The sequence below is a fragment of the Saccopteryx leptura genome, chromosome 4 (assembly GCF_036850995.1).
Source record: "Saccopteryx leptura isolate mSacLep1 chromosome 4, mSacLep1_pri_phased_curated, whole genome shotgun sequence".
NCBI lineage: Eukaryota > Metazoa > Chordata > Mammalia > Chiroptera > Emballonuridae > Saccopteryx > Saccopteryx leptura.
In genome coordinates, this window is record NC_089506.1 from 215,735,106 (window position 1) to 215,748,407 (window position 13,302).

Consider the following 13,302-nt stretch of genomic DNA (forward strand, 5'->3'; position numbering starts at 1 on the left):
TCACCTCTGGTTCCCCATCCTCACACCTTCTCTCTCTCTCTGCACAAACTGGCTTCTTCTTCAGCACTCTGCATTCTCTCCGCTCTTCCTGCAAAACTACCTGGACCCACAAAGACCCCTCCTCCAGCAAACATTAGCAAAACAATGGCCCCTCCCAAGCAGGAAGGTAATCCATCATTTGTAATCAACTGTGCTGCTCTGAGGGCAAGCACACACAGGGCTGCCCAGCGCCATTTTCTAACAATAAAAGTGAGCAGACTCAAAAAATACAAATTTTACAAACTCATTTGCCCAACAAAAGGTCACCCTGCAAACGAAGGAGGTCCCTGTTTTCTCAGCTTTGCCCGTTGCTAGGCACCCGGGGCTTTCCTCCCCGGTGACCTCTGTACCTGGCCCATTGTCCTTGCTCTGCTCATGTCTGTCTAAGTGCCTACCACACTTGGACACGTCACTTAACCTCTCTGAGCTTCAGTTTCCTTACCTATAAAATAAGGATGATGATGATGATAGTAATAACTATCAATATTTTCTCAAGTTATTCTGAGATGATATATCTTTAAAGTTTTTGGCGCAGAGCAAGCTTTCAGCAAATATTAGCTCTATTTTACTGTTTCTTCCCTGGTCTTTCCATCACCACAGATGTATGATACACAGTGTAAGAAAGCGCACCTGCCTGACCTGTGGTGGCACAGTGGATAAAGCGTCGACCTGGAAACGCTGAGGTTGCTGGTTCAAACCCTGGGCTTGCCTGGTCAAGGCACGTTAAGAGAAGCAATTACTTCGATTTGGTGCTTCCTGAACCCTCCCACCATTTCTCTCTCTCTATTCTCTCTGAAATCAATAAATAAAATCTAAAAGAAGGAAGGAAAGAAAGAAAGAAAGAAAGAAGGAAAGAAAGGAAGAAAGAAAGAAAGAAAGAAAGAAAGAAAGAAAGAAAGAAAGAAAGAAAGAAAGAACCCTGAAGATTAAGAGAGAAAAAAAAAGCTGGCTTTCTTCCAAGATTTGTTCTCCAGAGAACGGGAGATAAATACTTCAGGAGTGGGGAAGAGAATTTCTATAGGACAAACAATCCTTCAAATCAGCCACAGGGGAATTTATACCAAGTTCCTCAAAAACAGCTAGAAAAAGAAAAAAATAGAAGAAATGAAAAAATACCAAGACGCTTTCTCTTTTTCTTCAGAGCGGTCATGAGGGTTAGCTGCCAATTATTTCCCCAAAATGAGTCAGTGGGGAAGAGCTGGCAGGCGCGTCGGGGCCGGCCTGGGTCGTCCAAAGGGCAGAAAAGAGCCCCCGCTGCCCTGGCAACCTGTTGTCCCTGTTCCCGTTCCCGCAGCCAAGTGCAGGCGTAGGGATCCGACGCTCCCAGGTCCAAACCCCAAACCCCGGCTGTCACGCTTCTCCGTTTGTGTGCCGTTCCAGCCCTCTGAGCCTTGGTTTTTTTCCGCCAGCAAAATACGAGCAGTCTTGTCTGCCTCACAGGGTTTGTGCTACAAACAGAAAGGAGAGAGGTCGTAGCAACAGCAGCAGGTCTTCCTTTTAGGCTGCTGGGTGTGGGCTTGCTGAATTTTGTACAGGTCTGCCAGAGACCCCGGACCTCTCAGAGGACCCTGGCTTGTCAACAAAGGGAAAACTCCCTTTAGAATCCTTGTCTCTATCTTCCTCCTGAGTTCCCTGTGCTAATGACTGTCCTGCCCCCCCCCCCCCCATCAAGTGCTGCCCCCATTGAACAGATGGGCAGAGGGAGGCGTTCAGGGAAGGTGTGACATGCCCGGAGGTTGTCTTCTCGAGGGCTTGGAGACAGGGTCCTGCTCCCTGCAGCCCTGTAGCAAGAGGCTGGGTTCAAAGGAAGCAGAAGGAAGCAGGGGCTCAGGACTCTGGAAGGGGGTCCCAAACTCAGACTTCCACTAGCCCAGGCAGGCAGCGTGCTCAGTGAGGCAGCCCAGACTGCAGACGCCGGAAGGGGTCCCTGCCACGGCCTCTCCGTGGGACCTGGGCTCTCAGTCTTCTCTCTGAGCTGAGACTTGGCCTCTCAGGACCACCAGGTCCAGTTACAGCCTCCCTGCGCCCCTCTGAGCCTCAGTTTCCACATCTGTGAGAAGCAGTGGCTTACGTCTGCTCTGCCTGCCTTATGGGTCATGACCTTCAGGCAGACGTCACCCTGTTAGCCTCAAATGTACTCCTAGCAGGTGACCTTTGGGGAGCGATGGCCCCCTCCTACCTCTTTCTCACTCTGGGGAGGAGCCCAGGCTCTGTGGGCGGGGCCGGTGGAAGCTCTCACCACATCCTCCTCTTCCTCCCCACCCTGCACACACTCTGGGGCAGGGATGGCAGTCGCTGTGTCCGACAGACCCACTGGTGTCTCTCTACCGAAGGACTGATGGGCTTCTGGTTCAGATGTCTGCCTGCTCCTCCCTGAGTGTCCCCGAGGGCCTGCCTGACTTTCTGTCTCCCTCCTGCCTGTCTGCCTGGCTGTGGGTCTCTCGGTGTGTCTGTCTGGCTGGCCACCTGACTGCTCCCCAGACTTCTCCTGTCTGTCTGTCTGCCTGCCTGACCAGCCCTTGCCTGCTGTCTGTCCATCCCTCGTGCAGCTGATGGGTCCCTGTCCCACAACGACTACCTTCTGTCCATGTGTGACCACTTCGGGATGTGACTGACCATTGCATGGTCTGCCTGCCCAGAGCCCAGCTTCCAGCTGTCCAGGTGACAGGTCATATGCCTGTCAGGTTGGTGACTTGGGACAGGCTGTGGATTCCCATCCCAGACCCCTGCCTGTCCTCTCAAACCCTCCTCTTCCACCGGAGCCCAGCTGCCACCCCCAGGAGCCCACCTGGATTGCCCCCAACACATGGAATGGATTTCTGAGGGAGAAGCTGGACTAGCAGGTAACTCAACTCCAGCGTCATTCTCCGTGGGGACCAGGGCACCCTCTCTTTCCAGGAGGGCCCAGCTCCTGCCTGCATTGGAAGGGTGCAGAAGGGTCCTGTGCCTTCCTCGCAGCTGGGGACAGTGAGTCAGGCCAGCAGCGTTGGGCTGGAGTCTCTTGTTCAGTGCCACTCAGGGTGACCAGAGGGCCTTTGCGCCGGTCTTCTGGAGGTCCGCGGGCCTGGGGGCGGGGGCATGGCTGAGATGACCCCGTGAACTGTCTGGAAAGCCATCCTCCAAAAGGCAAAGGGGCCGGGGAGAGAAAGCTGGATCCAGACGGCACCTGACCCAACGGTCCCTGTGGTTCCGGGCAGCTGAGCCGGGCAAGGGGTGGACACGGGTGTGGCAGTGTGGCGCTGCTCGGGGCCCCACTTTGGGGGTGGATGGAAGGGCACCAACTTTGTGCCAGCTTCTGTGTTTTATCTCCTTTATTTGATCTAATCCTTTAAAACAAGTTGGTGGGCCCATTTCACAGATAAAAAGCTGAGTGAGGTTCAGAGAGGTAGAGTGATTCTCCCAAGGTGACTCCACCAGTCCCTAGCAGGGGAAGCAGGTGACAGGGCTGGTCCTGCCCTCCACACGCTGTCTCCTCACCTTTCCCAGGAAAGGGGAAAGCTCAGGGGACCAGCGGACGGTAAGAGGCAAACTGGTTCCCAGTGCGAGTGTGGGGGGTCGGGGGCTGGGGGGGCGGAGGCCGAGCCGTGATGGTTGATTTCTGACTCTGAAACAGACGACGGGAGGGAAGGAGCAGGCAGACGCCTTCCCGGGCGGAGGAGCTGAGTCCGGAGGGGCCCGGCGAGGGAGCTTAGGACCTGTGGAAGGAACGGCAGCAGATGACCCGGGCAGGGGCTGTGACGAAGTCGGGGATGCTCTGGGGAGGACAGCTGCGTCCCCTGGGGGAGCGCGGGGTTTTAGAAGCACATGGTGGAGCGAGGGGAAAACCTGGCGGGTGCAAAACAGCCACGCGACTCCCCAGCTGGGCAAGCTTGGGCAAGTCTGTGCCTCTTCCATTTACATAAAGCCTCGGCTTTCTCGTCGGTGAATAGGGGGGCGAGGCATGCCCACCCTCGTGGGGCTGGTTGTGAGGATTCGGAGTCATAAAAGTATGAAAGCTGCCGGCTGGAGGCCGTCCCAGGAAGGGAGTTTGCATCCCTTTGAGGAGCCTGGGGTTCAGGGAGGGGAAGGGCTGCTCTCCCGGAGTGGTAGCCGGTGCGGGGCCACACTCGGGAACCGCGCTCCGCCTCCCTCAGCCCCTGGGTCCGGTCCGCCCAGCCCCGGAGCTCAGTGTGCGGCAGGAGCCGGAGGCTCTTCCAAAACCCTCGCGACGCCAGGTGAGGCTGCTTGTCTCGCTCAGCCCGCGTCACAGAGGAGGCTGTGGCTCCGTGGGGGAACCTTGCTCCAGGTCAGCGGTGACTGTGGGATGCAGAGCTGGGGCCTGGGGTGGGGCCCGCAGCAAGCCCACAGCCTGCTGGACAGCATATCAGGGATGTAAGACTCTCAGGCCTGGGGCCCCTCCTGAGGGCGGGGATTGGATCTAGAGAGCTAGGCAGACCCGGAGGGGCGGCCCTGATCACCTGCTCCCTGTGGTGGGCTCAGCAGAAGCTCTGGTACTGCCCAGCGCACACCTGGCATCCTTACAACCCCTCAGTGGAGAAAGCTAGGAGCCCTCATGTTAGGAGGTGGCCAAGATCGGGGCGGGAAAGGGCTGAGAGCCCCCAGCTGAGCTGCAGGCAGGCTGCACCTCCCCAGAGGGGCGGGGCTGGAGGTCCTAGAGGCTTGTGGACAGTGGGTGGGGGCAGATTGAAAGGAGAAGCCAGTTCAAGAGAAAGTGGAAAGAGGAAAGCAAGGCACCAGAAGTTTGGGGGGGGGCACCAACTTCTCTGCAGCATCACAAACTTCCTGGCTTCTGATAAAAAAAAAAAAATGAATAAAAGGAAGGAAGTGGATCCTTCCTTCCACCATGCCTTCATGGCCAGGTGGGGGCGCTGGATCTGGCTGACCACCATCGATTTGGAATCAGCCCGGCTTGGGGTTGAGTCCCAGCTCTATCACTTAGTACCTGTGTGACCTTGAGTAAGCCACTAACCTCTCTGAACCTCAGTCTCCTCACCTGTTACATGGAAATAAAAACGCTGGGCTTGGGCTTGTTGTGAGGTTTTGTTTCACATGTATTTACTGAGCACCTACTGTGCGCCAGGCCCTGTCCTGGGCCCTGGGGATGCAGTGCACACAGACAGACAGAGCCAGTGCAACAATGAGGCGAAGAGAACACAGCAGTGGCTCACAAGGACGAGGAGCTGTGATGTTTTACTTTCAATATTATGGGCAATAATCATGTTGTTATCAGCTAGGACACCCACATAGCTTCTGGCTTGTGCCAAACCCTCAATAAATGATAGCTCTTATGATGATTCTACTCCCCACGTTCACAGATGGGGAAACTGAGGCTCAGAGTGGGGTAGGGTTTTCTGAGAAGTCATTTACAAGTGGAGGGAAGAAAGCTGCGAAGACAGGGGAACAGACACATCTTCCCTCACGTGCTTCTCCCTTCCCTGCCCTCCAGTGCCCTCCAAACCCGAGGGATGGGGGCGGGGAAGCCTCACCGCCACCCTCAGACTCACAGGTGCCACCCCCCACCCCTCACCCTGGCACCCAGCCAAAGGGACTTTTTATGACAGCTCAAATGAGAGCTGTGAGTAAACTTGGAAATTCTGAAATGACCTGAGAATATTAACTTCCCCGGGGTGTGGGCAGAGGCCCCACCGAGGGCCCCAGAATGGCCAGAACACCTGCAGCAGGAGCCCAGGCTGCTGGTCCCCACGGCCCCCAGGGGGGATCTGGTTATGAAAATCCTCCCCAAGGAGGCGGTGCAAGTATACCAGCGCGGGTCCCTGCTCAGACCCTGGTCCTTCCCTGCTGTGCAACCATGGGCAAGGCTCTGGACCTCTCTGGGCTTCTATTTTCTCATCTGCCAGAGGCCTGATGGGATAGACTGGGACTAAGACCTGCAAACTTTCTCCAGTACAGATCAGTAACCCTCAGGCTACGCTGGCCAAGGCCAGGCCAGGCCCGTTGGTGGGGACCTGCGGGGTGGAAGGGATAGAGGCAGGTGCCACACCTGCCCCAGTCCTCCCACCGTGTGGCCTCAAGCAGTTGTGGTTCAAAGCATTTTTTTTTTCTCTGCCTTTCAACGAGCCCCTCCTGGTCTGGGGGAGGAAATGGGGCTGGAGTGAGAGGTGGCACAGCCTGGGCAAGGGCGCCGTGTCAGACGGGCGGCCCAGCATGGTGGAGGTTGCAGGGCAGAAAGAGACCGTGCAGGTAGGGAAGGGTTGCTGAGAGCGGAGCCACGCTTCTAAGTTAGGAGAGGTTGCGCTGGCTGGAGGTTCCAGGGAAAGGCTGTTCAGGTGAGAATAGGCTTCATGGACAGGGATTCATGGCTGGGCTGGGAGAGAGAGAGACTGGGAGGTTCCACAGGCTCAGAGGTTGTACATACTGAGAAGAGACAGGCCCTGCCTCTCCTGTTCAGTGCCTACTGACTAAGCTCTAACACAGGGGTCGTCGACCTTTTTATACCTGCCGCCCACTGTTGTATCTCTGTTAGTAGTAAAATGTTCTAACTGCCCACCGGGTCCACAGTCATGGTGGTTTATAAAGTAGGGAAGTAACTTTATAAAATTTATAGAGTTACAGCAAGTTAAATCATATAATAATAATTACTTACCAAGTACTTTATGTCGGATTTTTGCTAAGTTTGGCAGAATAAATCTTTATAAAACAACTTACTCTAGTTAAATCTATCTTTTTATTTATACTTTGGTTGCTCCGCTACTGCCCACCATGAAAGCTGGAACGCCCCCTAGTGGGCGGTAGGGACCAGGTTGACTACCACTGCCTAACACCAGTGTCTTGGCATACCTGCTCATAGACACCCACGACTCACCCCGCATCATTGGCAAAAGAAAAAAAAAAAAAAAAAAAAAAAGGTAAAAAGCAACTATCATTACCCATGCACCTGCAGTGTGCCCAGGACCTGCCTCACACTCCCTCAGCCAGACCAGGGCACAGGGCACTGCCCCCATTCTACAGATGAGGAGAACTGAGGCTCAGAGAAAGGAGGAGATGTGCTCAAGGTCCCTCTGTGAGTTAGGGGTGGAGGCTCCTTTCTGATCCAGGGCCACCAGCTGCTTCTTCCCCAGCCCGAAAGCTCTTTGTAGGTAAGAACGAGCTGCTTGACCCTGGGCAAGCCACCATGCCTCTCTGACAGCTCCTTGTTACTAACTAACAGCAGTCGTGATCACTCAGACCCTGGGAACCGAAGGTGTTGCCCAAGGTGGGGGAAGTTCCTGGGGACTGTGATGAAGTTAATGGGGAAACCGAGACCGGTCAGGGGGCTGCCTCAGGGTTACTCCGTGTATGACTGGGCACAGCAATTCTTAGCCTCATTCATTCGTTCATTCATTCATTCATTCATTCCTCATTCTTCTTCACTACCTACTGTGTTCCAAGCCCGGTTCTTTGCACTGGGGATGCTGTGGTGAACAACACCGGTACATTTCTCTGGGAGCTTATACTCCAGGAGAGAGCTAGGTCATAAACACAAAACAGGGCCATTTACTAAACTAATCCTATTATTACAGTTGTGAAGACAAAGGGACGAATGTGGCACAGAGCATGGCAGGGAGAGACCCATTTCAGGAGGGGTAGGTTGCCTCTTTGGGAAGGCAACAATGTAGTTGAAATCCGAGGATGAGAAAGCAAAGAAGCACAAGGAAAAGCATTCTAGGCAGAGGGAATGGCATGTGCAAAGACTCTGAGGTGGGGGGAAAAAGTTGAAGCATGGGCGCTTTTATCCTTCTCAAGTACGCAAAGATCCTCAATGCGCTGGATTTAAGAGAGAGGGGTCGAAAAGAATAAGATTTAACTGTGGAGTGTAGTCTACATAGGCTTTAACATGGAGGTGAAGCTTCGAAATCCATTATGATAGAAAGCACACTCTTCCGTTCAGTCACCAATGGAGCAAATGTTTCGAGCACCCGTCAGCCACTGAGGATTCAGCAGAAACCAAGAAACCCATGGTCCCCTGCCTGGATGTTGCTCCAAAGGTCACTAAAAGCATCATGAACAGTGTGCTCTGGTGGAGGGATGGAGCCCAGCGGAAGGAATGACTCATGCTCTCTGGAGAAGTCAAAGAGTTACAGAGGAGATAGCATCTGAACTGGACTTGGAAGGCTGAATAGGAGGCTGCCAGTCAGCCCGGGCGGGCGGAGCGTTCTGGTGGCTGAAAGGCACGGGCAGAGGCATGGCAGCCAGTTGGACAGGCACGCGGGTGGAGCTGGTGCCCCTGGAGTCCGCGGGTGGAGCTGGTGCCCCTGGAGTCCGGGATGATCACTGGGGAGAGGGGCGGAGGGCAGGTTGGGGGTTAGAGCCCGACCTCGCCTGAATGCCAGGCTGAGGAATTTGGGATCTTCTCTGCAGGGCAGTGAGAAACCACAGAATGGGGCTGTGGGATGAGGCGGGGCTGCGAGGGCCAGAAGCAGGGAGGTCAGGCGGCAGGCAGGCAGGCGGGAAGGCGGGCAGAAGTCCTTGAAGATCAGGGATGAACTAGGAGCCTTTTCTTCTGTGTTCCCTTTTGGGAAGTCCCTCAGTTTTAACACTTCCCCTTCTGGTGACCTGCTGGCTTTTGTTTCTGGCCCTTCTGGGGAGTCCCTCTTCATCCACCCTCTTTCTTCTTGGTCCCTATGGGAAACAGGTCCTTGTGCTTTACCACACCCCTCACCTTTCACTTTCAACGCCCATCCCCACCTGAATTACACTGGAGATGACGGCTGGCTTGAGGAACTAAATGGATGCCATTCCTGAATCTGCAGCAGGGAGGGAAAGAAGATGCAGAGACACCGAGAAGTTGGGTTCTTTCCAGTTCGGGGAGGTTGTCAACAGTGCTGCTGTGAACACACCGGCACGTGTCTGCTTGTGTGCCTGTCTACGCATTTCTCTTTGGTGCAGAAGCTAGACACGGACTTGTTGGGTCTCCTGTGCAACAGAAGTTTCCCAAAGGGTTGTGCCAGTTTGCACTTCTACCAGAGAACGGTGGCGAGATGGAGAGTTCCGGTTACTCCAGATCCTTACAAGCACCTGGAATAGCCTGCCCTTTTCACAGCCATTCTGGGTTGATGTGCAGTTGTATCATACTGGGATGTAAATTTGTATCTCCTTGATGAATATGGTTTTGAACACCTTTGAATATGCATATTGGCTATTTGGATTTCTTCTTTTATAAATGTCTGTTTAAGCTTTTTTGTCTGTTTTTGAAAAAATTAAGTTCTGTGTTATTTATTATTGTTTTGTAGAAGTTATTTATATATTCTGGGTACAGATAGATTTATGTGTATATGTATGTATATAATATATACATTATATGATGTATAATAATTATACATTATATAAAAGAAAAAATAAATGGTATATGATTATATAAAATTATATACTAGATAGGGAGATATAGATATAGTATAGATATAATCTCCCATTTCACTTTTTTGTTTTTTTTTTACAGAGACAGAGAGTCAGAGAGAGGGATAGATAGGGACAGACAGACAGGAAGAGAGAGAGAGATGAGAAGCATCAATCATCAGTTTTTTGTTGCAACACCTTAGTTGTTCATCGATTGCCCTCTCATATGTGCCCTGATGGGGGGGGGGCTATAGCAGACCAAATAACCCCTTGCTCAAGCCATTGACCTTGGGTCCAAGCTGGTGAGCTTTTTGCTCAAGCCAGATGAGCCCGCGCTCAAGCTGGCGACCTCGGGGTCTCGAACCTGGGTCCTCTGCATCCCAGTCCGATGCTCTATCCACTGTGCCACTGCCTGGTCAGGCTCAGTTTTTGTTTTTGTTTTTTTCATTCTCTAAATGAAATCTTTAGATGGAGATAAGTTCTTAATTTTAGTGAAGTTTAATTTATCAGTCTTTTTCTTTATGGCAAGAGCTTTGTGTGTGCTGTGTAAGAGTACTGCATGCCTGAAGGTCATGAAAATAATATCCTATGTTTTCTTCAGGATGTTTTATTGCTTTACCTTTGTTATAGGTCCACCATCTAGCTGTAATTTACTTGTATGTATGGTGTGAAATAGAGGGTTCAAGGTTTATTTTTTTCATATGAATATCCAATTAATCTACCCTCATTTTCTAGGGTCGCTCTTTCCCCATGGCTTTGCAGTGGTGCTTTTGTTGAAAGTTAAGCGGTTAGATATGTGAATCTATTTCTGTAACTGACTGTGAACAATCAATTGAGATAACTCACTACCTTCGGACCAGCCTATTTCTGGACTCTCGTCTTTTTTCATCGGCTTATTTGTTTTTTCTTGCAACAATGCCATATTTCTCTTCAAGATTGTCGAAACTGCTCTTGGTTCTTTGCATTTCTATGTACATTGCAGGACTAGCTTGTCAATTTCCACCGAAGAAAATCCTGCTGGGAGTTTTTTTTGAATCTTTACATTGAAACTTTAGTTCAATCTGGGGAGAATTGATGTTTTTAAAATACTGTCATTCTTGGATAAACAGAGAGGATTGGTCCCAGTATCTCCCATGGACACCAAAATCCAGGGATGCTCAAGTCCCTTACAGAAAATGATAGTGTTTGCAGGTAACCAGTATTTGCACAGAGGTGACAGCCGGGTCTGCTTCCCTCTCACTTCAGTCAGGTGAATTCAGCATAGTGTTGAATTTCATGCTTTACTTTTTGAAACTTTCTGGAATTAAAAAATATAGTTCTGATTCGCGGTTGGCTGAATTCACAGTTGGAAGCCCCACAGATGGTGGGATTGACAGATACAGAGGGCCGACTGTATCAAAACTTCCAACCCATGAGCATAATACATTCCTCCATGTATCTGTATTTTGAGAAAGTATCTTACAAATATCTTCTAGGTTTCTGTATAGCGATCGTGTGCATCTTTCATTAGAATTATGCAAATGTAAACGATATGCAATAACTTCAAAAATTTTATGTTTGTTCTTAGTGTGCAGAAATACAGTAGACTTTTTTTTTTTACACTGTGTTAACTTTGTTAACACGTCTTTTCAAGCTGGAGTTCTAGATGTAGGAAGAAATAGCCACAAACCCCAGCCCACTTCAATGAACCAGGTTGGGGACTTTCTACCTTTACTTTTGTAATGTTTGTAGAGCTCTTCATCTGCCAATCCCGTGACAAAGGGTGTTGTAATGCAAAGCAGAATTTCTAGCCCTGGACTTCATAAACCAGTCAATATTGTTTACCGTCTTAACAGTTTTTAAGTGCATAACACAAACAGGACAGTATTGACTAGATGCACAGCGTTGTACAACAGAACTCTAAAACTTTTCCATCACGCATGACTGAAGCTATACCCGCTGAACAACAACTCCCCGTTATGCCCCTGGCAACCCTCATTCTCCTTCCTATTTCTATGAGTTGGATTAGATATGTCACATCAGTGGCACGCAGTACTTGTCTTTCACTTAGCACAATGTCCTCAAGAATCATTCCTGTTATAGCATCTGGCAGAAGTCTCTTCCTTTTTAAGGCTAAATAGTCGTCCATTGTATGTCTGTATCACATCTTCTTTATCCATTCACCGGTTGATGAATTCGGCTTGCTTCTGCACCTCGACTATTGTGAATAACGTTGCAGGGAACACGGTTTGCAAATATCTCTTTGAGATCTTATTTTCAATTCTTTTGGTTATGTATCCAGAAATGAGATCGCTGGTTTACACGGTAGTCCTATTTTTAATTTTTTAAAAAAGAAAACCCCATATGGTTTTCTGTAGCATTTACACCATTTTACAATTCTACCAACAGGGTGCGAGGGATCTAGGTTTTTCCACATCCTCACCGGCACAGTGATCCTCTTTAGCAGGTGTGAAGTAGCAACTCCTTGTGGTTTTGACTTGCATTACCTGGTGGTTAGTGACGCTGAGCACCTTGTCATATAACCTGTTGGCCATTTGTGTATTGTCGCTGGAGAAATACCTATTCAAGTCCTTGGCCATTGTTTACACTGGGCTTTTGATTTTGTTTGTCACTGAGTTATAGAAGGTTTCAAGGTTCTGAATATGTGCAGTGTCAGGTTTGCAAATGTTTCCTATCATTCTGTTGGTCTCACTGTCACTGTGTGTGTTGACTGTGTCCTCTGCTGCTCAGAGCTTTTAGTTTGAGGTGGTCCTATTTGTCTGCGTTTGCTTTGTCGCTTGTGCTTTCGGTGTCGTATCCAAGAAATCATTCCCCGGCCCAATGTCATGACGTTTGTCCCCATTTTTTTTTTTCTAGGAGTTTTATAGTTTCAGGTCTTACATTTAGGTTTTTAATCCATTTTGAGTTAATTTTGTATATGATGGAAGATAAGAGTCTATCTTCATTCTTTTCCATGTGGATATTTAGTTTACCCAACACCATTTGATAAGAGAGAGTCTCTTCTCCCCATTGTGTAGTCTTGGCATCCTTGTCAAAGGTCCTTTGATCCTGTACCCAAAGTTTATTTCTGGGCTGTCTGTTCTGTTCCATTGGTCTCAACATCTACTCTGTCTTTCTTTGTGCCAAGACCTACCTTGATTACTATAGCTGGGTAATATGTTTTGAAATCAGGAGTGTGAGCCCTTCATCTTCGTTCTTCTCTCTCAAGATTGTTTTGGTTATTTGAGGCCCTCTGAGATTCCATATGAATTTTAGGATTTTTTTTTTTCTATTTCTGCAAATAATGCCCTTGGAGGTTTTTTTCTTTTTTTTTTTTTTGTATTTTTCTGAAGCTGGAAACAGGGAGAGACAGTCAGACAGACTCCCGCATGCACCCGACCGGGATCCACCCGGCACGCCCACCAGGGGCGGATGCTCTGCCCACCAGGGGGCAATGCTCTGCCCCTCCGGGGCGTCGCTCTGCTGCGACCAGAGCCACTCTAGCGCCTGGGGCAGAGGCCAAGGAGCCATCCCCAGCGCCCGGGCCATCTTTGCTCCAATGGAGCCTTGGCTGCGGGAGGGGAAGAGAGAGACAGAGAGGAAGGAGGGGGGGGGTGGAGAAGCAAATGGGCACTTCTCCTATGTGCCCTGGCCGGGAATCAAACCCAGGTCCCCCGCACGCCAGGCCGACGCTCTACCGCTGAGCCAACCAGCCAGGGCGCCCTTGGAGTTTTGACAAGAGATTGTGTTGAATCTGTATATTTGCTTTAGACATTTAAAAATATTAAGTATTCCAATTCACGAACATGGAATATTTTTCCATTTATTTGTGTCTCCTTTAATTTCTTTCAACTGTTCCTTTTGTAGTTTTAAGTGCACCAGTCTTTCACTTCCTTGGTTAAGTTTACTTCTAAATATTTTATTTTTGGTGCTATTGTAAACGGCATTATT

The 13,302-nt window shown here is 50.1% G+C and overlaps 1 protein-coding gene across 2 annotated transcripts in view; it reads left to right on the plus strand.

The window, feature by feature from the left end:
• Nucleotides 1-2,312: 2,312 nt before the first annotated feature.
• IL21R (interleukin 21 receptor) overlaps nt 2,313-13,302 on the plus strand; it is a 35,817-nt gene continuing 24,827 nt past the window's right edge. The window contains exon 1 of one of the 2 annotated variants that reach the window (XM_066380022.1): nt 2,313-2,882. The gene's annotated coding sequence lies outside the window, so the exon portion shown is untranslated. Of the gene's footprint in view, nt 2,883-4,099; nt 4,254-13,302 lie in introns of those variants that run through there. The other variant, XM_066380023.1, reaches the window with a different exon arrangement.